This window comes from Rhinopithecus bieti, unplaced genomic scaffold (assembly GCF_001698545.2).
Source record: "Rhinopithecus bieti isolate Rb0 unplaced genomic scaffold, ASM169854v2 scaffold_15146, whole genome shotgun sequence".
NCBI classification, from domain to species: domain Eukaryota; kingdom Metazoa; phylum Chordata; class Mammalia; order Primates; family Cercopithecidae; genus Rhinopithecus; species Rhinopithecus bieti.
The window spans coordinates 169008-195352 of record NW_016808195.1 but is presented as its reverse complement, the minus strand read 5'-3'; the positions used below and the strand labels follow the sequence as shown (position 1 = coordinate 195352).

Below are 26345 nucleotides of genomic sequence, written 5' to 3'. Positions count from 1 at the left end.
ACATCCCCATCCCCAAAGCAAACCCCATGCTCTCCAGTCTCCTTGTCTTTGCATTTGGTGGTTCCTCTAATATTCTCTTCCCTCCTCCTCTCTGCCTGCCAGAACCCAGACTAATCCTCAGAGCCCTGCTCAAATGACCCCGCTTCCAGGAAGTGTTTCCAAGTGTTTCTATCATGTGGGGCCTCCTCTTCCTTCCAGTATCCTGGACATACAACCTTTCTATGGAAGTCACCCTGGCACGGGGTGAATGATACACATACGTTATTTCTAGCCCCCTTCTTGACTATAAGCATTGGGATCAGATCTGGGTTTGACTCCAGCTTTGCCACTTAATAGCTGTGTGACCTCAGCTAGGTTACTTAGGTTCTCTGATCCTCAGTTTCCCCATCTGTAAAAAAGATGTAACAAAACACCTACCTCATAAGGTTTGTGGCAAAGATTAAGGGAGGTAATGCCTATAAAACCTTCAGCACAATGCTTAGCACATCATATGTGCTCAATAGGAGTTATTATCATTGTAATGATTAGTAGCACAGGTAGGTGTTGAGTCTGAAAGGCTTTCACTTGAAATTCATTCCTTAGGGGCCCCTCCAATTCAGAGAGCTTCTAAAATGCACATCTTGGGGTCAGTGATAGTTGCCAGGGAGGGGCAACTGGTGAATTCTCAGTGAAGACTTAACTGCTCTTTTGACATCAGAACTTTTGGTGCTTAATGGAAGAGCAGAGAAGAGAAGACAAAGAAACAGGAGCCTGAAAGGAGTTCCAAGGAGACCCACATGTTCTGTGTTTAAACCTCAGGACAAACTTTCTATGTCACCATCGATGACTCGAGATTCAGAAGAATTAAGTGACTTACTCAAGGCCACACAACCAGTGGAGGCATACCCAGATCGCTTTTACTCTAGGGGTCACGGAGAGAAGAGGCGGTAGGTGGAGGAAGAGGAGAGAATGCTCATCCACCAAGAGGATGCACTCCCATGACACAGCAGGTAAAGCAATCTGTGGAAATGTGTGGTCTTATTTATGGAAAATTAATTCAGCATACAACTTTATCATAATACCATTTCTCGAAACATTAACTCCCATCAATGTTGTAAAAATCTGGGAAGTTACAAAATGTCTTTTTCTAAAACCTCCTATTATCTATAAACATCCACATTTCAGGCCAAACAAGATTTCCCTCCTCTCCCCTTTGCCCTGTTGGTTTTAAGTCTACAAAGGTCTGGAGTGGCCCCATGTGTTAATGGGGCTTGAGAAAGGTTCTCATCAGCCTGCAAGCCCAGGGGAAAGCAAAGCTCACTTTAACTGCTCTGTAAATTAGAGTCTCCCTTTTTGGTTTAAATCCACGGCCACAGATGTCTTATCTTCACCAGTCCTAGAAACGGTGGTGAAGAATTCTTCTTTCTCTTGTCCGATATCGCCCTCTAGTGATCCAACTCTACTTGAAAACTAGAATGAATCCATGAACTAGCCAAAAGACTCCTTCACTCCCTCACTGGTTCACCCACTCACCTAGCCAGCCTTCCCACCACTCATTTCTCATCATCGGTTATGGGCCTATTAGGCACCAATCAACATGGATTCCGGGATGCCCTAGGTGTTGAATGATTCACTTGCAAAACCTGAGAGTCTGGAGAAAATGGCCCTCATCTGGAATCCCAGCTCTGCCTCTTAAAGCCCCAAAGACCCTGGGAGTGGGAGTTAGTTCACCAAGCTGGACCTGTTTCCTCACCATAGAATGGAAATATCAACTTCTCCATCTTCAAAATACACAATATTACATGTATATCCTCTTAATCTTATCTTTTTTATTATTTGATGGGGGTGGGGTCTTACTAGGTTATGATGCCCAGGCTGGTCTCAAACTCCTGAGCTTAAGCGATCCTCCCACCTTGGTCTCCTAAAGTGCTGGGATTACAGGCATGAACCACTGCACCTAACCTTATCTTTATTTTATTTTCACCACCAGCTCCTGGAGCACTTAGATTTTTTTGTCACAAAGAAAAAGCAGAGAAGCGCCAGGTGCAGTGGCTCACGTCTGTAATCCCAGCACTTTGGGAGGCCAAGGAGGCCAGATCATGAGGTAAGGAGTTAGAGACCAGCCTGAACAACATGGTGAAACACTATTGCTACTAAAAATACAAAAATTAACTGGGTGTGGTGGCATGCCTCTGTAATCCCAGCTACTCAGGAGGCTGAGGTAGGAGAATCGCTTGAACCCAGGAGGCGGAGGTTGCAGTGAGCTGAGATCGCACCACTGCACTCCAGCCTGGGCCACAGAGTGAGGCTCCATCTTAAAAAAACAAAACAAAAGAAAAGCAGAGAAGCTATTAGGTAAGCTCAGAAGCCTTAGGTTCAAATCCTGGTTCTGCCAGTTACCTACTTTGTTACCTTGGCAAACTACTTAACCTCTCTCTGTCTCTTTTTTCCTGTCTGTAAAATGAATAGGATTGAGAATAGTTTAGGTTTGCAAACTTTGGCATAAGCAAAATTCCCTGGGGAACTTACTAACAGGCCAGACCCTCCTTCCCAAATTTAACAATCTGGAAAATCTGAAAATGGCCCTGGGCCTTCTGAGCAGTTAACAAGCTGCCTAACAACGTGCAACAGCCACTGAGAGCAAGTGTGAATGAGCCAGTGCACTGGTCCTCAAACTTGGCTGCACATTGAAATCAGCTGGGGAGCTTGAAAATGCTGCTGGCCCCTCACACACCCCCACTAGATCCTGACATAACTGGTCCAAAGTAAAGCCTGGCAGTGAGATTTTTAAGAATTGCTGGGGCAATTCCCCTGTGCAGCCAGGGCTGAAACCCCATTTCCTTAGCCCAATGCCAAAAAACCGTAATAAATGTTGAAGGAAGTCCTACCAATACATCTACATCATGACTCAAATACTATGCTTTTATTCAACATCAACAACAAAATAGTAAGCCTGTATCAGGTGCCAGGCACTGAAGATAGAGCCATCATCAAGCCAAAACAAAAAGACAGAAATCTCTGTGCTCAGGGAGATGGCAATAATGCTGCAGGCCAATTTGTCATTTTGCACTGGGCCCCCAAAATTATGTAGCCAACCCAGTGAGTTGGGGCTGATATCACAGATGGCCTTCCAGCTCACAGCGAGAACTCTTTCTCTCTTTGAGATGGGAAGGATTACAACTCCCACAGTTTTCTGTCTTGGAAAAGAAGAGATTTAGAGATGTCACTGCAGCTTTCAGAAAAGTTACTGCCTGATGATAAGATTTCAGGCAGAGAGACCTGGGTGAGAGAAGACATATGTGAGGCAGTGGGACCGGTCCTGACTCACCGCATCCCTTATGTCTGTCAAGTCCCCTCTGAGTAAGACTGAGCAGGAGATGAACAATCACGGCCAGAAGCTGGTGGCTCCTGCTTCCTCCCCTCCCCCACCTGCTGTCCTTCAGCGTGCAGCCTCCTCCCATCCCAGACTCAGCGGCCAGCTGCTTCCAGCTGTAGAGGCGAAAATACTTACTCACAATCAGGATTTGGGCTTTGCACCTGCTCCCTTTGCTGGGGCTGAGGCTAATTCCAAGGCCAGGGATGTAGAGGGTAGAAGGGAAACCCTTTTGGATTACTGTAGCTACTCAGTCAACCCCCAGCTCTCATTAGCACCTATGAACGAGGCCCAGGAAACCTGGTGAAATCTTGTTAAGCTGCTGAGAGCACGGAAGGAGGGAGGATACAGAGACCTCTCCTGGTCGTTCAATCAAAAATAAATGCCTCCATCACTCTCTCTCCCCTTGACCCTGCATTATCTTTATTCATAGCACCTACTGCGAGCTGACATTTTACTCTGTTTGTTCACTTCTGGTGGTCTTCTTAAAGATGAAAGATGGGTTAGCTGAGCTTACAGGACCCTTTCCCACAGAGTCAAATGGTCTTCTCCATCCCCACCCCAGAAGGGGAAGGGCAGGGACCTGTCTGGAGCCCCCAGATGGGGCATCAAATAAGACCACAAAAGAGCAGCCCAGGCCCAGTCATCAGACCTGTCCTGTTTGGCCTGCAGAGGTGGTGGTGTTGTTTGGTTGGTTGGTTTTTGTTTTTCTGCAAATGGCATGATTCCACGTTTAAAACCCAGGACGAACAACCTCTCTGGAAAAGCTGGATAGCGACGGTGGGTGCCACATCCTCACACAGCACCAGCTGCTTGTTTCTGAGGTGCTTCTGCCCTTTTAACTGGGCTAGGCTCTTCGAGACCCCATCCCCTCTGCCCAGTTCTTTCCATTTCCTGCCCAGCCCCGAAGGCCTGGATTGCACACCCCTCCCCTCCCTGTCGTGCTGGGTTTGCCCCTTCTCCCAGGCCTGGGGGCGTCTTTGTCCCCTCTTAGTGGTGGAGCTCAGGTTGAGCTGGGCAGCATAATTTGCCTGGTGGACCAAGCACCAGCTTCACCGTCCCCACCAGTAGCTGCCAGCCTCCCCGACCTCAGAGCCACAGCCCTGATCAGCCAAGGTCACCTGGGAGTTGCCCAGCATCTCTCTTATGCCACCACATGGTGAGCCAAGGAGTTTATTCCTTTCTCTCCTTCCCTGTGCGGTTTCTAAGAATTTGGCCATGAGAGTGATTTTATTCAGGTCACCAACAGCCCCACCTTTTGCTCAGCCTGATAGATATAAACCCCCAGCCATTACTGTCTCTGGTCCCCTCCACCCTTCATTTCCCAACTCTCCCCTTAAATATTTCTCAACCAATCTCATTTCTTTTCATTTTTCTCTGTGGCCTCAATCCTCCAGCCCTGCAAATCTACTCAACTATCTCTGGCACGCAGCCTGTTCCTTCTTATTATTAATAAGACTGAGAATAATGGAGAATAAATAAGACCTTGCTATCAAAGACTCTCATGCCATCGACCCAGAGCCTCACAATTGGTGACATGCAGAGTGTAAGTGACTTGTCTATGATCAGCAGCTAGTTAGTGGCTGAGCCAAGTCAGGAATCTATTTTAAGTGGTATTACTTATGGCTTATCAGGAAATTATCATTTTTAAAAATAAGCCAGTGAAAAAGACAGCTGAGATTTTAAAGTATGCTTTTATTACATTTCAAGGGCAAGATTTATTCCACTCCTTAGTATTGTAATTAAAGTAAATGAAGTAGGATTTGGTATTATATTTGCCTTTCCAACAACCTTTTGGAGACACCTGCATTGCTCTACAAAAGGAAAGCCATCTGCTCATGTATTCATTGCATTAAATACCCACTCACTCACTCAGTCCACAATTATGTGTTGCCTTCCTACTGTGTGCCAGGCCCTGGGCTCAATACAAGACACACACTGGTGAGCAAAACAGGTTTGCCCCTGCCCCCGTGTGCTTAGAGTCTAGTGATAAAGTCAGGTGTTAAACTAAGATGTGCACCAAGAATGTATGACCAGAAACATGCTAAGTGCCAGGAAGGAGAGGCACAGGGGCTCTGGTAGCCTCTAAGAAAGGAATCGACCTGGTCCAGAAGTTCAGGAAAGACTTTCTGGGGAAGTAGCCACTGCCCCAGGAGACAAGAAGAAATGAACACAGGGAAGAGGACAGGGAAGGGAGTGTGTAGGGGAGGTAACAGAATGTGCAGCGCCCCACAGCGCATGGACCAAGCACAGTGCCATCGGGGAACTGAGAGTCATTGGGGAAGTATGGTGTGTGACCAGGCAGCACAGGTAGGTGGAACCAGACTACCCAGTCTTGTGAGCCCGGGTCATTTTATATTGCTTCCCAGGGAGCAACATAAAACTGCTCAGAACAGGGATTGACCTGACTGGATTAAATCTACTTAGGTGCTGGACATTTGGGGTGGCACAGGGAAAAGAATGTCTCAACCCTCAAAGAATTTTCCACCAGATTCCCAGGCATTAATAAAGCTCTGCTCAAAATTAGATCATTGATTTTTCTCAGAAATATGGGTATCACTCTTACACTAATAATGGTTTTAAAAATATATAAACATTAAAATAATAAGCCAGGCATTGACTCATGCCTGTAATCTCAGCACTTTGGTAGGCCAAGGCAGGAGGATCACTTGAGGCCAGGAGATCAAGACCAGCCTGGGCAACATGGTGAGACCCCCATCTCTACTAAAAACAAAAAAGTCTCCAGGCGTGGTGGTTCGTGCCTGTAGTTCCAGCTACTCAGGTGGCTGAGGCAGGAGGATCACTTGAGCCCAGGAGGTCAAGGCTGCAGTGAACTATGATCATATCACTGCATTCTGGCCTGGATGATAGAGTGAGATCCTGTCTTTATTCTTAAAATAAAAATAATAAAAATATCTAGTACCTCCTAAGCATTTGCTGCTTTATGTTTTACTTATTATTTCATTCAATCCTTGCCTCAAGTTGTAAGCATTATCACTCCCATTCCATAGATGAGGAAAATGAAGTTCAAGAAGGGATAGTAACTGCCCAAGGTCACACAGCTACTGGCAGATCCGAGGTTCAAACCTGGAACTGTCTGAATGTTGACTCTGCCATCTCTAGGCTTCATAATCTTGGGAATTCCTGCCCAGAAATTCAAGGACAGCCAACATGACAGGTCTAAAGCATTCGTTCCTCCTGAAATGTCAAAGTCAACAATGGGCTATACTTTGCCAAAGCCACTGGCCAACTCTCTCCTTGTCTTACTTGACCTTCAGTGTCAGTGAGCAGATGACCACTGCTCCTTCTTAAAACATGGTTCCTCTTTGATCAGGACCTGGTTGTCCTCCTACCTGCTGCTATTCCTTCTCAGTCTCCCCTGCCTGCTACCCCTCCTCAACTTGACCTTTAATTGTTAGGCTCTACAAAGCTCTGCCCATGGCTATTTTTCTATTTATAATCCTCCATTTGATTATCTCATCCACCCCAGGACTTTAAATTGGATCCGTAAACTGGCGACAAATCCACACCTCCTTCCTCCACCTCTCCCCTGATCATGTCTCCACACGGTTGTCTAATTGACCCACCAAGTTAACTCTGGACACCCACCACCAAACTCTCTCCTGCCCTTAGCAACTCCATCTCACTAAATGGCACCTCCTTGTACTTTGTTGCTGAGGCCAAAAGTCTAGGTCTTATCCTTGATTCATCTCTTTCCCATATGGCTCACCTCCGCTCCATTGACAAGCCCTGTTGTTTTGCCTTTCTTTCAACTATATTCTGAATTCAACCACTTCTTACTACTTCCATAGTGCTACCTTAGTCCAAGCAACTGTTTTGTCTTACCAGGACTATTGCAGTTGCCTCCCAACTGGTCTCTCTGTATCCACTTTTGCTCTCCTACATTCTATGTTTCACACAGTAGTCAGAGATACAAGTGTTCAATTTGTACACTTGAGTCTGACCTGGATCCAAATCTTGCCTCAGCCAGGGGCAAGTCACTTAGCCGCTCGGTTTCCCCATCTCTCAACCAGGGGTAATGAAATCTGTGACAGCGCTGTTTGAGTACTAAGTGAGATGGTGTGTATATCATGCTTAATATAGTTCCTGGCTTGTAATGAGTGCTCAGATGTGTTATTACTACACGCTGCTCAGATTTCCTCAAGGGCAGCCTTGCTAGATGAGCATCAGTTGAAGGTGATGCTGATCAGAAAATGAAGCAGTGCCTAATTCATTATATGTCAGCTTCCCAGTTCCTATCTGACCTATGGTGGCCACGGAGCATCACTTCCCGCCCCATCCCTGGATGCCTGTTGACAATCACGGATGCGCACACACACTGGCCTATGAGCAGAGTTTTGAAATGTGAAGTGAGATGGGATTTGAATAGCACTTTTCTTTGCTCATAAAGAAACCACTCCCTGAAACCACTATCTTCCAGACCCAGATGGGAGCCCTGACATTTACAAGCTCCAGCTCTGAGACAGGGTTTTGCTGTCACAACTTGAAAGAGCCAAAGGCCTGGCCAAGAGAAGAGGTGGATGTGGCCAAGGGTAGAGTCATGATGTTTGTGCCCTACTGTGGAATTTCCAAATTATGAAAACAAAAAATCTCATTCTTATGGAGACACGAGACCCAAACATCATAGGCTGGAGGATGCTTGCCCTCTGGTGAGGAATCACAAGGCAGGCCCCTGCATTCACCTTCTCTCCTCTTTCCTCACCCCTTCCTGGAAAACAGGAGTGAGGCTACAAAGTCAGACAGACCTTGGTTCAAGTTCTAGCTCAGCCACTTTCTGGCTGTGTAACCTGGGATAACTATGAATACTATGAATCCTCTTTGAACCTTGGTTTATTCATCTATAAACTGAAAAGTAATGGTATTACCTATTTCATAAGGAGCTGTGATTGTTGTAGAAATAATAAGTATCATATCTAAAAAGGGAGAGGCAATATAAGATAGCAGTTAAGACTGTGGGCTCTGGAGTTTGAATCCAGCTCTTCCACTCACTGGCTGTGTGAACTTCAGTGAGTTACTTAACCTATCTGATTGTCTAACCTATAAAATGGGGATAACAATTGCTCCTCCCTCCAAGACACATTGTGGGAATTAAAGTTGTTAACCCATTTCAAGAGCCTTGAACAGTGGCTGACACTTAGCAGGTGCCCACTTGCTGTTATTTCTGCCTGCTTCCTAGGGCCCACAAATGACTTGCTGTACAAGAGCTTGGGTGGAAGGGAAGTCCTAAGATCAGGTGGAAGATAATTCCATTACATGCTCCATTATATGTAGACTCATTGTAATTTTGCATGATTCCCAGAAAGCATTGCACCTATTAGCGAACTAACTCCTGAAAATGAGGCTTCTGGGACCTACATGGGACAAGTCTTTCCATGGAGCTGTAAGGGAAGACATGCAGACAGACATAGTTCTTTTGCCATCTACTCCTAATGCTCACTTACCATAAGCACACAAAATGAACTGGCTTCAAACAGCATCTGGCCTCCTGCTTCCAACTGGTTCTCCACTAAACAGCCAAAACAGACTTGGCAGCATTCAGCAATGCCCATCATATCCCTGCTCCTCAGGGACCCCAGAGAGAGTCCAAGCCCCTTACCTGGCCTTCAGATTTTCATACAGTCTGCCTCCAGCCCCCTTCCCTGATGCTTTCTCTCCATAAGATGTTCCCTCCGTCCGCCCACCTCAAACACACATGCCACTGCCACTCTGGACTACTTACTGCCCCAAATGTAAACCATGGGTTTATATCTTTGTGCATTTTTCCATTTGGTTTGCTCAGTCTGGATTGCCCGTTGTATCAGTCCATTCTCTCTATGCTATAAAGAAATGCCTAAGACTGGGTAATTTATAAAGAAAAGAGCTTTAATTGGCTCATGGTTCTGCAGGCTGTACAGGAAACATAGTTGCTTCTACTGCTGGGGAGGTCTCAGGAAGCTTCCAATCATGGTGGAAGGCAAAGGGGGCGTGAGGCATCTCACATGGTGGGAGTGGGAACAAGAGAGAGGGAGGAGTTGCTACACACTTTCAAACAACCAGATCTCAGGAGAACTCACTCACTATCGTGATGACAGTACAAGGGAGATGGTGCTAAACCATTTGTAAAGGACCACCCCCATGATTCAATCATGCCCACCAGGCCACTCCTCCAACACAGGGAATGCTCACTCACCTGTGCACTCATTGCCACATCATAGGTACAGAGGGTGGTCCCGCCACCTGATGAAGGAGATGCACGGGCAAGATATGGCTGGATGCATGGGCAGGACATGTCTAGATGCACAGACAATATGTGGCCAAATGCTCCATGGTACTAGACACAGACAATGAGTTTTCCAAATCCTGGAGGGCTGGGGCCACCTGCTTTTAGGAACTGGGGCCTCAGAATCGAAGGGACCTGGTTTAGTGTCACCCTGTGTTGGCAGGACCCCCAGTCCCCTTTTCTCTGTGTTCTGTGATGGTGGTGAAGAGCACAAGTGTCATGTCAGACAGAACTGGGAAAAAAACAGCTCTGTAACCCTGGGGGCATAATTTTATCTGTCTGAGCTTTAATTTCCTCTATCTGTCAAATAGAGTTAATGGTGGGACTGATGTCATAGGTTGTTAGAATTAAATGAATCACTCCATATAATGTGCTTAGAATGATGCCAGGCACAACATGTGAATCAAATAAGTGGTCACTGCCATTGTGGTTGGAAATACTTTGGCCATTTTTATTCTCCAGATTCCACCACACATCCAGCCTCTCCATCAGCTGGCATGTGTGGCATGCATTCTCTCGGTGAGCCTCAGAGTCACTGAATAACTGCCCAGAGAGACAAGGCAAGGTGAAAATTACATCCAATCTTATGTTCACAGGGACCAGATGAGCAGATTCAGGGTTGGATTGGATTTGGTCATTCGTTTATTCACTCATTTAATTATCCACAATTATGTGTTGAGAAATTCTTGCGTATCAGGCCCTGCTCTGGCTCTTGGACCCACAGTCAACAGCACAGAGACGGTGGTCCCTACCTTCAAAGAACTCACATTCCAGAGCAGTGCTGTTCAATAGAAATCCCACGGGCACATATGTGACTATAATTTTCTTGTGGCCGCTTTTTTAAAAAGGTGCAAGGAAGCTTAATGATATATTTTATTTAGCCCAGTGTATCCAAAATATAATCATTCTGATATGTCATCAATATTAAAAATTAGTAATTGGATACTTTACATTCTTTTCTGTGCTAGGTCTTCTAAACCCAGTATGTATTTTTCACACACAGCCCCTTCCAGTGTAGACCGGCCACAGTTCAGGCACTCAGTAGCCACAAGGTCTCTGTATTGGACAGAGCTGCTCTCTTGTGTGTGTGAGGGAGCACTATCTAGTTTATTAAATTTTTCATTTTAATCAGTATAGTGAAGAGATACTTTCACTTCTATGCTTCTTGCAGCACACTATGCATAATAGCCAAGATTTAGAAGCAACCTAAGTGTCCAATAACAGACGAATGGATAAAGAAAATGTGGTACATATACACAGAGGCAGCTATTCAGCCATAAAAAAGAACGAGGTCCCGTCATTTCCAACAACATGGAAGGAACCAGAGGTCATCATGTTAACCGAAACAAGCCAGATACAGAAAGACACACATCACATGTTCTCACTTATCTGTGGGAGCTAAGAAAGAAAACAATTGAACTCATGGAGATAGAGGTAGAAGGATGATTACCAGAGGCTGGGAAGGGTAGTCAGCAGAGATGGTTAATGGGTACAAAAAAATAGAAAGAATAAATAAGACCTAGTATTTGCTAGCACGACAGAGTGACTATAGTATAATAATAATAATAATAATAATAATTGTTCATTTTTAAATAACTATAGAGTAGAATTGGATTATTTCAACACAAAGGATAAATGTTTGAGGTGATGGATACCCCATTTACCCTGATGTGATTGTTATGCATTGCATGCCTGTATCAAAACATCTCATGTACCTCATAAATATATACACCTACAATTTACCCACAGACATGAACACGCTTTGGTCTCCCCAATCCCACCCCTGCAAAGCTTTCACTGTTTTTCGAATCAAATCTAGGCAAGAGGCAAACCTGGCTTCAGACCCCAGCTCTTCTAATTATTAGCTGTGAAAAAGTGAGCAAGAGCCTTGTTTCATTTGATTTCCTAGGGCTGCTGTTACAAAGTACCATAAAGGGTGGGGGTGCTTAAAATAACAGAAATGTATTCTCTGACACTTCTAAAACCAAAAGTCCAAAATCAAGGTGTTGGCAGGGCCATGCTCTCTCTAGAGGCTTGCAGAGAGAACCCATTTCACACCGTTCTCTTAGCTTCTGGTGTTGACAGAGGTCCTTGGCATTCCTTGGCTTGTACATGCGCCCCTGCGGTCTCTGTCTCCATCATCACAGAGCATTCACCTGTGCGTCTGTGTCCTCCTGTGGCATTCTCCTCTCTATGTGCACCTGTCTCTGTATCTCTTCTCTTCTTAAAGGATAACATTCATATCAGATTAAAGGCCTGCCCTACTCCAGTATGACCTCATCTTAAATCACATCTTGATTACATCTGCAAAGACTCTATTTCTAAACGGGGTCACATTCACAGGTACCAGGGGTTAGGACTTCAACCTATCTTTTCGGGGTGCACAATTCAATGAACAACACAGGGTCATTGTGAGAATTCGACAATCCACTGTGTACAAATGCTCTGACATCTCAAAGAGGCTCCTTTTATAGGCTACCTTGGATTTTCTCAGCTGGCATCTTGGCTGCTAGATCTGTGCTTGCCCTTACGGCTGACACCAGCCACCTCTGGCAGCTCCCATCACCCCCAGACTTGCCAGCTGCAGGGCATGTGACTCAAACTAGAAATGCACAAGAGATGACTCCCCATGGAGCAAGCTTAGCTATTGGGGGACTCAAAATGGGAAAGAAGCAGAAGAGGTGTTTGCCCTCCTGTAGAGCCCTGCTCAGGGGGCAGAGGTCCGTAAGACCTCTTTGGGACTGTCCAGCAGGATGGAGCAACCTACAGGGCTGCTGCAGAACTGTGGTCACAACAAGAATGCATTCCTTCACATTACTCTTCTCCGTCACCACCGCACGCCCTTTCCCTAGCGCCTTCCTCCCTGAGGTCACAATGCCACCCTGGCTTGAGCACACGATCCCTCAGGTTTGCTTGTCGAGAGTACCTGGACTAAGATATTCAATAAAGGGAAATTCTATTACCTTTCCAGATTCCGTCAAATGACATCACCTCCACCCCCATTCTGACCCCAGTTCCTTCATGCTCCCAGGGCACCCTGAACACTTACATCTATAGTAGCACTTAGCAGATCATAATTACTTGCTTCCTTGCCTGTCTCCCCAACCAGTCTGTGGCCCCTGCCATGAACTGCACTCTCTTCATGCTGTATCCCAGCACCTGGATGGACTGTATTTTATTCATCACTCTGTCCCAGGCATCTAGCACTCAGATATTTGATAATGACTTGCTGTGATTCAAGTAGCTGGGATCTGCTGACACAAGAGGAGGATGTCTATAAAATCTCTCCCATTCATTCCCACCCTGCCCCTGAGATAACGCTTTTCTATCAGCTTACTGATGCCAGAAACCATTTTTTACTGGAGACAAAAATCATAATAAGAGATAAGATTTAAATGCAAATATTGCTAAGAGAGAAAGCATAACTCCTTAAATTCTAAAGAAGGTGTAAATGACTGATAGAATGGTTCTTTTCCGATAGGTAATGGGGAGTCATGGGGTGGTAGAGGTAGGGGGACAAAGGTGGGGCAGAGGTGGCCAGCCCAGGACATTTTATTCTCACATAGAATCAAAACCATGCTGCCAGTCAAAGAGACAGCTACCTTCTGGGGGCAATCTCAGGGGTGAAAAGTGCCTCTCCCCCAAGTTAGCTCTGCCACTGATCTGCTGTGTGCCCCAAACTCCCACTCCTCCATGGATCAAGTATGCAATGCAATGAAAGAAAACTCACGAAGCCAGAATACTTGTTTTCCCGCTGGCATTTCCACCTGCTACTGTGTGACCTTGGGTGAAGCCTTTATTCACCCTCTCAGTTTCTTTAAACATAACATTAAGATGATGATGACGACAACACATTCTTTGGCTTATTTACAGGGTCACTGGAAAAATAAAAAAAAGTCACATGTACGAACCTGCCTCCCAGTATGTGAAGTGATTTACACATATAAGGCATGTATGTATGTGTTGAATGTATGTATTTGAGACATGGTCGCTCTCTGTTGCCCCGGCTGAAGGGCAGTTGTGTGGTCATAGCTCACTGTAACCTTCAACTCCTGGGCTCAAGCAATCATCCTGCCTCAGCCTTCTGAGTAGCTGGGACTACAGGTGGGAGCCACCACGCTTGACTAAGTTTTTTGTATTTTTTGTAGAGACAGGATCTCACTGTGTTTCCCAGGCTGGTCTCCAACTCCTGGGCTCAAGCAAACCTCCCACCTCAGCCTCCCAAAGTGCTGGGATTACAGGTGTGAGCCGCTGTGCCCAGCCAAGATAGTTATTATTTTTAGAACTGTGGTGAGGACCTTCTTTCTTAGAAACCTGGAACTCTCAGGGAGGGGAAAGTCAAGGGGCAGAAATCCAGATCTGTCTGTGTGCCTCTCGACCACTCACCCCCATGGGCACCATTCTGCCTCTAGGGTTCTGGGCGCTAGGAGTCCATCTGCCCCTCAGGCGAAGGGAAGCTGTCACTATTCCCCTATGTACTGTCACTCAAAGCTCCTGTTCCCAGCCCCCACAACCCCAGGAGAATCTGAGCTCCAGGCCTTTCTCCCAGAGTCAACAGGCTCCCTCAAAATGACTAAAATTCTGCCTGAATTGGAAGCTATGGAGCACTCAGTTCTCACCTCAGCTTTAACTTGTCAGGGTGTTTGCTAGACACAGGCTTTCCTCTTTGGGGGCAAGTTTTAATGAAGAAATCTGAAAAGTGAATAGGGCCACAGTGTAAAACCAGAAAAGTAAAAGCCACGGCAGTGTCTCCTCCCAGGGAGGGTTTCTGTTCTCTACAGGAAACACCCCAAAACCTAGACTTTTCCTGTCTAACTCTGCATTCCTCCTTGCACACTGACATTTCTGGAGTTTCAGTGAGTCGAGGCAGTTACAAAAGCCTGCCCAGGTTCAAGGGGAGGGAACACAGACCCCCGCTTCAACGCAGGTGTGTCTCATAAAAATGTCCCCAGTGTAAGAGCAGCATGGAGGATGGGCTATATGTTGATGTGGCTATCTCTGGAAAATACTAACTGCCACACTAGCTCTTTAATGAGGGGAAGAAATGTTCATTAAAACTATTAACTCAGGCTAAAATATAAAACAGAAAATAGTGAATTATTATAAACATTCATACTGCAAGAAAACAGCATGTTTGCCCAAGCATCCCCTTAGAATACATCTTGATAATGACAATAACAATTTGCTAAGAGCTTCCCAGCTATCAAATGTCTCCCCATCATTACCTCCTTCCATCCAGCAATGCTGTGAAGCAAGTACATCCACTTCCCTGTTAGGGAGATGGCAGTCCACAGCAGTACCTCACCCTGACTCACACATTTGTTAGTGTGAGTTTTGGAGACTGAACCCAAGGCTTCTGACTCTAATTATGGTTTTCTGTCCACATCTGACTAGCAACCAGTTTGAGTGATATTTAGGATCCGTTTCATAGAGTTTAAAAGTCAATACGAAATGTCCAGTCTAGTGATCTGGCTGTGGCTTTACCACAGTTTGAGTCTGAGCAAATCACTTTCCTCTCTGAGTGTCAGTTTCACCATCTGTAAATGCAGAAGATTGCACTCAAGGAATTGAAACTTTTTCCATTTAAAGAAAAATGTAAGCAATCACACCCTTTCTCCAGGCGAAATCTTATATGAGGATTCCTACTGTATGAAACATCTGTTCAAAAATAGAGCTTCCCTACCCACCAAAGCTAAACATGCAGCCACCCAGTAACCTTGCAATACCACCCTGGGTATACACCCAACAGAAATATGTTCATTTTTCCCCAAAAAGCCTTTGTAAGAGTGTTCATAGCAGCTATGTTCACAACACCAAAATGTGGAAACAACCCGAATGCCTGTCGAAAGCAGAAAAGCTAAATAAATTCTGGTATAGTCACACAACAGAATACTACACAGCAATGAAAAAGGGTGGACTGCTCCTACAGGCAAGAAAATGGATGAATCTCCCAGACATCATTTTGAACAAAAGAAGTTAGACACAATGAATGCATGCTCTATGATTCCATTTATATGAGTTCAAAAATAGATAATATGAAAATGGTGGTTCTCTTTCATGAGAGCACTGATGGGAAAGAACCAGAGAGAGCTTACTGAGACTTTGGAAAGATTCTTGATCTGTGGTTACATGGATGCATAAGTTTACAGAAACTCATCAGGCTTTATTTTATCTCATGTATCTTTTGAGACAGGGCCTCACTCTGTCACCCAGGCTGGAGTGCAGTGACACAATCAAAGCTCACTGCAGCCTCAACCTCATGGGCTCAAGCGATCCACCCACCTCAGCCTCCTGAGTAGCTGAGACTACAGGCATGAGCCAGCATGCCCAACTAATTTTTGTATTTCTTGTAGAGATGGGTTTTCACCATGTTGCCCAGACTGGTCTTGAACTCCTGAGCTCAAGCTATCTGCCCACCTCAGCTTCCCAAAGTGCTGGGATTACAGGCATGCACCACCATGTCTAGCCTCATCACATGAATTGAGATTCACGTGCTTTATTATACATAAGTTGTACCTCAACAACAACAACAACAAAATGGGTAAAAAGAGAAATGGAAAGACTTTGGTTGATGCAAACCAGAAGGTCTTGAAGACCCCTTTGCTCAGCCTCCCTCCCACTGCCTCTATCCATTCACACCCTTGAAGGACTCTACTAAGCTTCCATGGGTACAGTTTAAAAGGCCATCAGACTAGACCATGTCCAAGGAACTCCCAGCCCTGACAGTCTGTGATTCACCTTTGGGATTCAGATCCAAATGCCTTTCCCTAGAAACCATCTGATATGGTTTGGATCTGTGTCCCCACAAATCTCAGGTTGAATTGTCATCTCCAATGTTGAAGGTGGGGCCTGATGGGAGGTGATTGGATCACGGGAGCAGTTTCTCATGAATGGTTTAGCACCATCCCCGTGGTGATGTTCTCATGAGAGTAAGTGAGCTTTCACAAGATCTGTTTGTTTAAAAGCATGCAGCACCTCCTCCCCTCACTCTATTTTGCTCCTGCTCCTGCTCCATGAAACATCTCGCTCCCCCTTTGCCCTCTGCCATGATTGAAAGCTTCCAAAGGCCTCCCCAGAAGCAGAAGCTGCTTTGCTTCCTGTACAGCCTGCAGAACTGTGAGCCAATTAAACTTCTTTTCTTTATAAATAACCCAGTCTCAGGTGTGCCTTTATACCAGTGCAAGAACGGACTAAGACATTGTCCTATAGGTGACAACTGTTTCAAATGTCCAAATCCCCACTCCATGGTTACCTTATCTCACCCTGTTCTTGTCACCTTCTTCCCTACCCTCCAATGCCCAAAACCCACACACTGACCCCAGGACCACAGCCTCCTACTCAACCCTCCTTAAGCATCACCATCTGCTCCCAAAGTCCCACAGGGGCCCTGCAAGCTTACCTCCTGGTGTGAGCCCAGGCTCCAGAGTTCACCCACCTAGATCCAGATCCTGGCTCCTCTACTTGTAGCTGGATGTGCTTTTTATTTACACATTGAGGTTGACTAATGGTACACATCGTTGAACTGTTAGGAAGATTAAGATAGTACCATGGAAAGCACTTCGCACAGTGTCTGATGCATCCTAAGTGCTCAAGAAGTGTTAGCTAGTGTTTTGATCATTGTTATCTGTCCCCCTCCTGTTCTATTATCACACACGCATGGCTCGAAGACAGACAACAGCTTTTTAAAAATTAACAACAGGCCAGAAGTGGTGGCTCACACTTGTAATCTCAGGACTTTAGGAGGCTTAGGTGAAAGCATCGCTTCTTGAGCCCAGGAATTTGAGACCAGCCTGGGCAACATAGTGAAACTCTATCTCTATTAAAAAAAAAAAAAATTAGCCAGGCATGGTGGCATGCACCTGTCATCCCAGCTACTTGGGAAGCTGAGGTAGGAGAATGGCTTGAGCCCAGGAGGTTGAGGCTGCAGTGAACCAAGTTCATGTCACTGCACTCCAGCTTGGGCAACAGAGAGAGTCCCTGTCTAAAAATAATAATAATAACAATAACAATAATCTAGTAGAGTGTTTACCACAGTTTCGCTGGACATCCTCCTCACAGCTTTTTTGAGTAGACTTTGAGTTGTGTGCCCAAAGTCACACAAATGATCAAGGCTGGAGTCAAAATTTAAATTCAAGCCCTATTGACTCCAAAGCCCTAGTCTGAGCCTCCATGCTATTTGCTTAAGAAACTGTGTAACGCAGTTGATGGAGAGGGTACTTAATCTAAAGGAGTGAACATCTGCTGGGGCCTCTGGTGTGATAGAAAGAATTTAGAATCAGACAGATCTAGGTCCAAATCCTTGGCTGTGTGCTTCACCATCTGCGTGGACTTGCACTAACTGCCTTAACTGCTCCAAGCCTCAGTTAGCTCACCTGTAAATTGAGATGCCATTGTGGAAGGCATTAAATGAACTTCATAATGTAGCCAAAAAATTTAAAAAGCTAACCCTGGGGATTTCCAGCATCAGGTGATGCAGATGGAGAGTGATTTGAGGAAGGGAATATATACTTCATCCATGCTTCACCCAGATCTCCCTCCAGTTCAAAACAGAACCCTTCACCCAAGGACAGCCCCTCCTAAGATTGGGGACTTTTTTTAAAAATCAAAAGATGCCTAAGTTGCAAATGCTAACTTTGTGGTTCTGGTCTCTCTTCCTCTGTTGCCAGTTTTAAAACAGTTGCTAAAAACTAACATCCCCTCTCACCCTATCTTCCTCTTCTTGTTTGCAAGACAGAGCCTATTAGAGAATTCAAGGCAGTTTTGCTTTCAAATGGTCCATCTTTCTGATTCCCTCTTCTCTCTCAGTCTGAGCTCAGCATGACTTTCCCTCCCTACCTCTTTCTGCTCTACACACACAGCTATGCTGTATGTGAGAGCAATTCGGGTGACACCCTAGACTCCACTCCCAGTTTGCAGCAAGAAGCAGGTAGCAGAAGCGAATTCTCAAAGGGAATCAGAAGGGGAAAAGAATTTGGCCGTCAATATGGGTAAAAAAACCCAGACACTTATATACACCCCATCTAAACATAATCCTTCGCCACCCCCAATAGGTAAGTGAGGCAGTCCTGTTCTCTTGCTCACTTCCACATAACTTGCTACAAAGTCTTTTGGCGACACTCCCTTTGTTGCCTTTAATGTGTTTCCTTTAATGACCCACATAATGAGATTGTACCTCTCCAGGCCTGAATAAATGTCATCCTGTGAAGTGGGCATCCTCAAGGAGCTGGGAAGAGCACAGCCTTTCTGGAAGGGCATTTTGGCTAAGAATTAAGTCTTTAAAAGGCTGATACCCAATAACTACAATTGTACCTAGTTTATCAAGGACTCTCAGCTTACCACTGTTTCAAACACAAAATTGCCACCAACTGTGTGTTCTCAAATCCTCTTTAATGGTGCTTGACATCATCTTAGTGCAATTCCATTTATTTCCAGTTATTAAGGGTTATTCAGTGACGTTTTTGTTTCTGTAGGACTCAGTTCCATGCATTTAGAAACTTGAAACTTGTTTTCACATAATGACTCTCTTTTCCTCACCACGCCTAAACACATACACAAACCTAGACTTGAGTTTCTAAGCTGCTTAAAGGTTGTAGGGGAAAGAGTATGGTCTCTTCTCACCATGCCATCTCCTATGCACATACCCTCTGATGTTAGGGCAGGATGGAAAGAAGGAAGGACAGAGATGTCTCCTCATTTAACTGCTTATGATGAGGAGCTGATCCTTTTTATTTCAGTGGTTACTGGTTCCTAGATAATGCAGACTGGGCTTTGACTCCTGCTGTGTGGCTCCTTCATGGGGCTTATCCATTGGGTTCTTTGGAGAACGTTGTAGGGCCGTCCCCTGCATGTTCACCTAAATGGATGGCCTGGATAGGGCTCCAGCTGCTTCCTTTCCTTTTCCTCCCCAACCACAGTCTTCCCCATACTTTCCTTCTGCTAGGGGTATCTCATCCAGTGGGCAACCCACTTGGGGAATAATGGCAGAACAGCTCAAGTCTCACTTTCCAAGGTGTTCCCTCGACCCAGGGGAAATGTATGTGTCCTTGACACACCTGAGAAGCCACAGACCCCTATATCCATGTCCTGAGCAGCATCAGGTGCTCCTGCTGGTACAAGACTCAAAAGCCATCAAAGGAAAGATAACAGACCCCAAATTAATGGAGTCGACACTGGAGGAATAGGAATCCCACTTGCCAAATAATTCTCTTTGGGCCTCTCTTGGTTTTAGGGAAGGAAAATGCCCATACCTCCTTCTTCTCTCTTATGGAGAAGTGATGAGAAAAGTCCTATACTAAGGAATTAGTAAATGAATAAGTTCTACGGATGTATTCACAGAGTTGATGGATTATTTTAATGGTATGATATGTTAAACAAAAAGACCAGTGTAGCAGATTGCATTTTCCAACATGGCAGAAACATGGCTACCCATCACACAGGCTCTCATTATAATGTGACCTTGACAATTCTCCTACGAAATGATGGGGTCTTTGTCACCTCCCCTTGAAGCTGGGCAGATCTTAGTGTCTGCCTCAACCAAGAATAGTGCAGAACTAACATTATGTGACTTTCAAGGCTGACTCATTAAAATGCCATAAACTTTCATCTTGCTCTCTTGAGATGCTCACTCTTGGGACCCAGGCACCATGCTGTGACGAGGCCCAAGGCACCACGTAGACAGGCCATGAGTAGGTGTTTCAGAGGATGTCCCCAGCTGACATCTCAGCTGATGACTTACATCAGCTGCCAGGCGTGTAAGTGATAACCCTCTTAATAATTCTAGCCCTCACCCACGAAGCCATCCCCAACCTCTGTATCTCCCCATTTGAGGCCCCAGACATCATGGAACAGAAACAAGTGATTATACCATGATCCTCTCAAATCCCTGATCTGCAGAACCTGTGGACATAATAAATTGTTGTTGATTAACCTGTAAGTTTGGAATGATTTGTTATGCAGCAATAGTAACGGAAACAAACAAGATACCAAATTGTCCACAGAACATAATCCATGTATTTCATATAATATATATGGTAGGGTGGGAAATATTTGACACCAACTGCAGATGCCTCTGTCTTCTAAGAGGAGAAGCATAGTTAATATCAATGAGAAAATAAATCTCTATCAGACTCTATTTCACTTGCAGACTGGTGGAGAGACATGAAGAAAATATGGGAATTTCAAAGCCTCCACTTTCTCTCCTTCATTAACAACGGTTGAAACTCAGAGTAGGTGACCCTTGGTGTGAATGGTACTTAATAGTAGATATAGAAAAGAGGTCTAGGACTGTGTAGGGGCTGTAGATCTAAATTGCCTTCTAGGATAAATGAGAGAATTTGAATGTTTTATGGACAGAGAAGGCAAACAACAAGGTAGAAGGCTGGAATCTTCCAAGAAAAGTGGTTGGTGAGAAAAACATTCCCTACAGCAAGGTTGTTAAGGGACTTTTCAGGAGAGAGATATATAAGATCTAATTTTATCTCTTCTTTTAATTTTTAAACTTTTTTCTTCCTTCTAAGGAAAGCAACACTAATACGATCTAATTTTAAACTCGGCATTTTATGATTTTAAAAAATCCCTCCTGAGTCCCCACACTGAGTAAAGTTTGCCACGTGTACCTTTCTTGGGAGAAGGGCCTGGTGGGAATAAAACACAAACTTCATGCCAAGTTTGACATGAAGCTCACTCAGTGCCTTGCATAGGGAGAGCATGGTGCCGTCCCTTCATGTGAGACCATGAATTCAGAGCTCCTTGGGGGTGGACATCCAGAACAAACCACGGGACTGTCAGCCCCAGAGACGGCGGGACTCTCAGTGAGCATGCTGGACTTCCCACAGAAAACAGGAGAAAGAGCTTAAGTCACTATTGTTTAAACCTCAAAGTACAGGGCCACCTCAACTGCTGTCTTAATTATAAACAACAGAGTGGCTTCTTGAGTGGCATCTTGCCCAGGGGTTAGCTCGCCAAGTCAGCACACCAGGTAAAAAAGTCAAAAGTCAAAATGCCCTTGAAATCCCTTAGCAGAATGCTACATGGGAGGTGGCCATTTCTCAGTAAGTTTTGCCATGGCTACTGTGTCCCTAACTGTTCAGTTAATCCTTGACTCTTAGTCTGACCATCAGCTGAAGCAGCTAGTTTCAGTGACAGATTATGTCAAACCAAAAATACATCTTTTTAAATCGAAACCCAGAATGTCCATGGTAAGACATTTACACACTGAAAAGTTCACTGGAACTGAGGTCCAAGGGAAGAACAGAAGATTCCTCCCACTCCCTTCTCACACTCACTCCCAGGCAGCCACTTACTCTGTGGGATGGTAAACAGAATCACACACTTTAGATTCTCTCCTTTCCTTCCTCTTCTCTCTCTTGCTTGCAGAGTTGAACTTTATTGGATGTACGACATGGCACTCTAGAAAATATTAAAATGCTTATGTTAGGCAAAATACTGGAAGGGAATACACCACCATCTTAGCAGTGGCAGTCTTTAGATACTCTGTTATTCACATTTTTTACAATATGCACATAAAATTTCTATCATGGTGAGTGCCCCATTGGGTAGTTATAGGGATTAGTAGTACTTAAAACAGCGCATGCACAAACAGCAGGCCCTCAATATACTTTATCTTATTATTATTATCAGGAAAGAACAAAGTTTACCTCACTCCTGTGAGTAAGAAAGTGAGGTGGAGGAGATGGCGGTCTACCTGCCAGGGAGTCCCCTCCCCACCCTATAAACCTGTGGGAGGCTTTCATTACCCGCCCCACTCCTGACTGGGATGTTTTGTTGAGTGAAAATCCTGCAGGGTTATATTGGCCAGGTGTCAAGAAGGAGAAAACCCCAACAAAGACTGAGAAAATTAGGAGAAAATGGGAAGGTAGAAAGCGGAGACTAGGAAGTAACACAAATTTCCAGGAGTCTTATCAATGCTGTCACACAGGGCCAGGAAGAGTTCTGGGTAGGACTCCTCCTTGGAGCAACAGAAGGAAGCCTGGCTGGGATTGGATTTGACAGACCTGGGATCTGAATTCCAGCTCTGCCCCTTGAACAAATGACTTAATTTTCCTTTGCCTCAGTTTCCACATCTGGAAAATGAAGGCTGATCGTAACATCCACCCTATCAGAATGCTGTAATAATAGGTACTACATCTGCAGAGTGCTTTAGCACAGTGCCCGGCACATAACGAGATCTCAACGAATGTTAACGGTTGTTATTATCTGCACCCTGAAATTCCCAAATAATTGCATGTGGTTTCTGGGCACTTGAATTGATTCTGTGTGTTTCTATTTACAGACATAGACTACTCCGCTGTTTAGGAGCATATCTTTGCAATGCAAATTGAGATATGCTACCATCTATCTAACTGGCTAATAATGGTGCCTGAAATTGGTTAAAATGTGGCCAAATGGACACATCCTGCTCTGCTAACAGGAATGCAAATGGCTTAATCTCTGGGAAGACTGGTATGACAACATGTGTCAGTCCCTTAAAGATGACCACGTGGGGCCAAGTAGGTGGGCAGAGGGAACCAGGTAGTGGCAAGGGGTTGAGCAGAGGTGGGGACAGGATGGCTGGGGGAGGTGAAATGCAGAAACTAGGATGGACCCCATGGAATCAATATATCTCCAAGGAGTCCCAGAAATTCCGGGGGTTGAGGGGATATTATAAAACACGTGGTCAAACAAATCAAGGCTGGAATTATTATATGAGTGTTAGAGAGATGCTAATTCTTTAAGACTGGAGACACCAAAGAAAAGTACTTCCACATGTTGACTGCATATTCTTACCTGGAGTCTCAGAGGCATCTCCAATCTAGCACACCCACGATAGACCTACCAACTTACCACACCTCCCACTCAAACTGTTCATCTCTCAACATTCCGCTTCAAAAAAAAAAAAAAAAAAAAAAAAAAAAGCGCACCACCGTCAACCTGGTTGCTCAAGCTCCAACTTAAGAAGCCACCCTTGATTTCTGCTTTCATTTTACCACCACTACCAAGGACATCACATCCAGTCCCTCAACAGGTCCTGTTTCTTCTGCTTCCAGAACAGATCCCGAATCCAGCCACTTCTCTCAGTCTCCATTCTGTCACCCAGGCAGGGGTGCAGTGGTGTGATCATAGCTCAATGAAGCCTTGAACTCCTAGGCTCAAGCGATCCTCCCACCTCAGTTTCCTGAGTAGCTGGGATGAAAGGCACGTGCCACCACATTTGGCTATTTTTGTGTGTGTTTTTTTAGAGACAAGAGTCTTGCTGTTTTGCTCAGGCTCATCTTGAACTCCTGGCAAAAAGTGATCCTCCTGCCTCGACCTCCCAAGTAGCTGGGATTATATTCACAAGCCACTGTGCCTGACAATTTTGCCTATCATTTTACCTGTTGTACTCTTATCCCTTTCAAACCATTCTACAGGTAACAGCTTGAATGCTCTTTTAAAAATAGAAACTATATTGAGTCACTCAATTGACCAGATTAAAACTCATCGATTTCTTCATGTTGTCTACCTCTTTCTCTTTGCCTACCATGCATTTCCCCTTGACTACTAACCCACAGTCAAGTCAACAGGTCTTCTCTCTGTATCCCCAACACAGCATACTCAGGGTTCTCTAGCTGGAGTACTTCTTCTTTGGCTCTTCTCCAGGTCTCTCCTCAAAGAGGTCTTCCTTCACTAGAATAGCCACAGACACCCCTCTAGTCACTATCACGATAATTTGTTATACTTTGTTCGTAGCACTTATCTCCATCTGAAATTCTTTCATTTGTTTACTTATATATTGTTTACATTTCCCCCACCAACACACATATGCAGGACTAGAATATGAGCTTTGTGAGGGCAGAAGCCTGCTTGCCTTGCTCACTTTATCCTCAGCACTTGTTACATGGCAAATGCTCACTAATTAATTGAGAAAAAAATTAATAAATGAATACCTGGGTCATACAAGTTTCTGGACCTCACACTCCAGCTCCCTCTAGTCTTTTATGACTTCAGTGTTGGCGGAGAACAAAAGCAGAGAAGGGAGAGAGGAGCAGGCCACTGGTTCTGATGGAGAGATGAAGATAAATGTTTCTTGTTTAAGCAAAGAGAAAGCCAGAGGGAAGTTCAGGGTTTGGTCTGGGCTTGCAGAGCAAGTTGTTGGCAGATTGAGATGCTAAGGCTTCTAATACTTGGTACTTGTCTAGTTGCCTACTCCAGATGTGTCTTGTCACCATCACTACAGTGCTACGTCACAATGGTGCACAAAGAACTAACTTCATCCCAAAGGAACTCCTCTTGTGACATCTGATCACATGGCATACAGGAAGTTGGTTAATTAATAAGCATTCAAATGATGAAGTGTTCAAATATTACGAGGCTGCCCAACAAAGCTGAAACTTCCTTAACATAGTATCTGCTATAGTTTGAATGTGTCCCTGAAAAAGCATGTGTTGGAAATTTAATACCCAGCTCAACAGTGTTAGGAGGTGGAGCTTAACGAGAGGTGAGTAGGCCATGACAGCAATACCCTCATGAATGAATTAATGCCTTTATTGCAGGAGTGGGTTCTTTATAAAAGAGTACCTTTGGTCCCCTTTTCTCTCTCTTTCTCTCTCTTGCTCTCTCTCTCTGCCCTTCTGCCATAGGAAAACGCAGCAAGACCCTCACCACGTGCAGCCCCTTGATCTTGGACTTTCCAGCCTCCAGAACCATGAGCTGACTGATTTATGTTTATTATAAATTACCCAGTTTGTGGTATTCTGTTGCAGCACCACAAAACAGACTAAGAAAGAAAATTGGCAATAAGAAGTGGAACTGTTACTGTAACAAACACCTGAAAATGTGGAAGCAGCTTCAGAATTATGCAATTGAACAGAAGCTGAAAGACTTTGGAGGAGCAGGCTACAAAATGCCAAAATTACTATAAATGGACCTTGAGGATGATGCTGGTAAAGGCTCAAAAGAAGAGGAGAGCTATAGAAGAAGTCTGAAACTTTACTTAAGTGATCATAATCAGAATGTTCATAAATATATGAGCAGTAAAGGCCATACTGATTGGGCCTCAGATGGAAATTGAAGAATACTTTATTGAAAACTGAAGTCATGGCCATCCTTGTTGTGAAGTGGCAAAGAACTTGGCTAAATTATGTGCATGGTCAAGAGCTTTATGGAAGGCAGAATTTAAGAGCAATGAACTAGGGTGTCTGGTGGAAGAAATATCTAAGCAAAATACTGAAGGAGCAGCATGGCTTCTCTTAACTGCATAAAGTAAAATGCAAGAAAAAGAAATCATTTAAAGACAGAATTTAAAATTAAAAGAGAAATAGAGATTTGGAGGACTCTCAGACTGGCGATATAGTAGAGAATAAAAGAAGCTTTTTTTTTTTAAGAGAAAAAAATGTTTTAGGAAACCAAGGGTGTGGCCAAGGGACTATTTGACAAGGAGATTAGCATGGATAGAATAAAGCTGGAGGTTATTCATCAGGACAAGGGGAGAAGGACCCCAACGGCACATAAGAGATTACTGATGCAGACCTTCCTATTGCAGGCTCAGAATGACAAGGTCGGGGAAAAGAAAATACATTAAAAGAGAGGCCTGGGGCATCCACGGGGCCTTGGCTCCAGGCCAGGTCAAGTCTCTGCTCTCTGAATTCCGGCACAGCACCCCAAGTGGCAAATCTTAGCAGTATCCATGTGGTGTTGAGTCTGCAGGTACACAGAATGCAAGAGTTGTGGGGACAT

The 26345-nt window shown here is 44.7% G+C and overlaps 1 long non-coding RNA gene across 1 annotated transcript in view; it reads right to left on the bottom strand.

The window, feature by feature from the left end:
- The window catches only part of LOC108537936 (uncharacterized), a 71908-nt gene extending 47100 nt beyond the window's left edge, over positions 1 to 24808 (bottom strand). Inside the window, exons 1-2 of the long non-coding RNA XR_001887956.1 lie at positions 24557 to 24808; positions 21935 to 22040 (exon numbers count right to left, since the gene is read on the bottom strand). This is a non-coding gene — a long non-coding RNA (uncharacterized LOC108537936). The remainder of the gene's footprint in view (positions 1 to 21934; positions 22041 to 24556) is intronic.
- Positions 24809 to 26345: the final 1537 nt, after the last annotated feature.